Genomic DNA, 3017 nt, shown 5'->3' with positions numbered 1-3017 from the left:
TGTGAGTGTTTATTGAGCGAAAACACCTAAAGCTCCACGAGGCTCCGGCAGGGGATGGTGGCAAACCCTGCTGTACTCTTCCACCACAACTTTCACTCTTTCTTCCTGTTTCTGTTGTGCCTGTAATTCAAAGGGTGAGCCTTGTCACACTGTGTCACACTGAATATCCCCAAGAACTACGTTAAGGGTACACGTGTCTGTGGAGTGCTCAGCCACTTGCACGTTAATTTCACGAGCAGGCTGTTCCGTTGGTCGGATCAACTGGAACCCTCGACGTCGTAAGCGACGGTGTGCCAACTAGCTTCCTTATAACTGCTGTTACACTACATAAAGTAAGAATGCTGTTTATTCGTGAATTTAAACAAAAAACAGTAATTTGCAAGTAAAACGTATCAACAATGATATTCCAAGTAATGAAATTTAATAGTCTTAGTTTTCTAAACTATGTCATAAATTTTTAAATGAGTATTAGAACTTAGCCGCAATCTCGGCTGTTCACGTGTTTTTATAGAAATTAGTGTTTAAGCATGTCGCAAGATTCGTAATCGTCTGCTTACCATTGAAGAATTTATTGCTATCTAGCATATCGAAGGCAAGCTGGCTTTCTGTATGACTTACTCTGGAGGGAATGGTAGCGTTCATGAAATTCAAATGCTTTCCGTGATATGCTGCATGAACAGTCAGCAAATTCTGCAAGGAAAAACGTGGGTGGGAAGAGAATTTCAAAGTTTGCTTTGTGTAGATGCATGGTTGTTGATATGGGCAAATGCGATGTCTGGAGAGCACATTGCAATATAATATGAGGAAAAGGGAAATGGACATGATCATTGGGTTTGGTTGAGGTGATATGTAACTAAATATTTCTGAGGAACAGAGATCATTGCTGTAGAATGAGTAGAGTGAGGAAATAGCGTGTCTGTGAGATTAGAATTTATAGTGTGTTGTGAGCTTTTCTACATTACTACATTGTCTTGTGGATACGGTTGTGCATTAGCTACATGCCGTCTCTCTCTCTCTCTCTCTCTCTCTTTTCTCTCTCTCTCTTTTCTCTCTCTCTCTTTTCTCTCTCTCTCTCTCTCTCTCTCTTTCTCCCTCAATTCAGTATCTTGACCACGCCCTGAGATTATACGCGCGACGAGTAATCGAATATGTGCTTCAAACTCTGACTCTGCAGAACATTTTATGGAACAAAATATTGGAATTACAAACTCTGTAGTTTAGGCTATAATAAAATAAATAAATAAATAAAAAATATGACCTTTATATCTTTTTCGAGAGTACTGAACGTCTTCAATTAGGTGTCGAAATTAGGTTCTAGTGCTGACTCCATACAAATTTATTACCTCTGCGTTTCTCAACATATCATTTCAACTATCGACCGTCCTCCAACAATCACACAAAGCTACAAAGTTTGATTAAACTGGTATTTGCTGCTGTTGATGAAGAGCATTAAATCAGCCAATCAAGCATACATTCCATCCATGACTGTCTCTCCTTTTTTCAAGCGTAATGTTGGCACTCCGTCGCTTACGACGATGAGGGTTCCAGTTGATCCGATCAATGGAACAGCCTGCTCGTGAAATTAACGTGCAAGTGGCTGAGCACTCCACAGACACGTGTACCATTAACGTAGTTCTCGGGGATATTCAGCGTGACACAGTGTGACAAGGCTGACCCTTTGAATTACAGGCACAACAGAAACAGGAAGTAAGAGTGAGAGAAAGTTGTGGTGAAAGAGTACAGCAGGGTTCGCCACCATTCCCTGCCGGAGCCTCGTGGAGCGTTTAGGTGTTTTCGCTCAATAAACACTCACAACGCCCGGTCTGGGAATCGAAACCGCGATCCTATTACCGCTGCCCTAACCATTGGGCCATTGCGCCTCCACTCAAGCGTAATATACCCAGGATTACACACAACAAAACTTTTTTCTTTGTAAGTAGGTAGGGTGTATTATGGAGGATTTTTGGCCACGATTACTAGCAGGTGGAGCGACTACGTAGAGGCTCGGTTAGTTCCTCTTCTATTGATGCCCGGAAGACTGAAAGACAACACCGATATCGGCAGGATCCATTCGCAAACCTGATTGATCAATTATGTCAGTACTTAATTCCACTTACTGAAACGTTAAACGGAAGAGAAATAAATCTTTTTATGGGCCTGAAAGATTTATACTGCTGTAACTTTCTGGAACATCTCGACTTAGGTGTACTGAGGCAAGTGGAGATAAAGTGTCCTGTCCAGAGATGCACAGAACGCTTTACAAGGATTCGAGCTCACGAATTAATGAGTTAGTTAATTTAAACATTGGAAAACTATTTTCTTTTTTTTTTTTAATTTTTAACCTGATTCTATACTACGAATTTTACAGACATTACAGGCAGGTAAATTATTAAGTGATGCATTTCTTGGTGAATTACTGCTGTTTATTTTATCGTATTGCCATAGATAATATCGATACCACGACATTTTTTTAATACGGAACGCATCACTGAGTTTACCATACCGCCACCTTTATTTCTGGGAGTAATAACAGCGATAGGGAGAGGCGATAAATAACAGAATCACTGGAGAGTCGAACAAAATGCCTTACAGTATTTGTTTCGTAGTTTTAAAGCCCTTGATATCATATGTACCCGTTATGGGGACCGATTTGATCCCCTTAAAGTATAGTGTTATGCCAATGATAGTAGATAGTATCAGTATTAACGGAGATATAAATAATCGCTAAATAATAATAATAATAATAATAATAATAATAATAATAATAATAATAAACAAATTGTAAATAAACATATTACAGGATTTTTTTTTAGAAAAGGAAAGTAAAAGTAAACATTTTTGATGTTATAGAGTGTGTTCATTCATTTATGTGTCTGCATGCGCGCGCGCCTTTGTGAATGTGCGTGTGTTTACTTGCGTAGGTGGAAACATGTTTCTATCTGTGTGCTGAGTGCGTCATGTGTAGCTGTAGATGTTGTAAGTAGTGTACGTCTGCCAAGGTATATGTTTCAACACTT

At 39.4% G+C, this 3017-nt stretch overlaps 1 protein-coding gene across 3 annotated transcripts in view; it reads right to left on the bottom strand.

Moving 5' to 3' along the window:
• LOC106878042 (uncharacterized) overlaps nucleotides 1-3017 on the bottom strand; it is a 202986-nt gene that overhangs the window by 198140 nt on the left and 1829 nt on the right. The window contains exon 2 of one of the 3 annotated variants that reach the window (XM_052978477.1): nucleotides 558-690. The exons of the other annotated variants lie outside the window; for them this stretch is intronic. The gene's annotated coding sequence lies outside the window, so the exon portion shown is untranslated. The remainder of the gene's footprint in view (nucleotides 1-557; nucleotides 691-3017) is intronic. 3 annotated transcript variants of the gene reach the window in all.

Source organism: Octopus bimaculoides, chromosome 2 (genome assembly GCF_001194135.2).
Source record: "Octopus bimaculoides isolate UCB-OBI-ISO-001 chromosome 2, ASM119413v2, whole genome shotgun sequence".
NCBI classification, from domain to species: Eukaryota; Metazoa; Mollusca; class Cephalopoda; order Octopoda; family Octopodidae; genus Octopus; species Octopus bimaculoides.
This window is presented reverse-complemented; position numbering and strand designations above follow the sequence as displayed.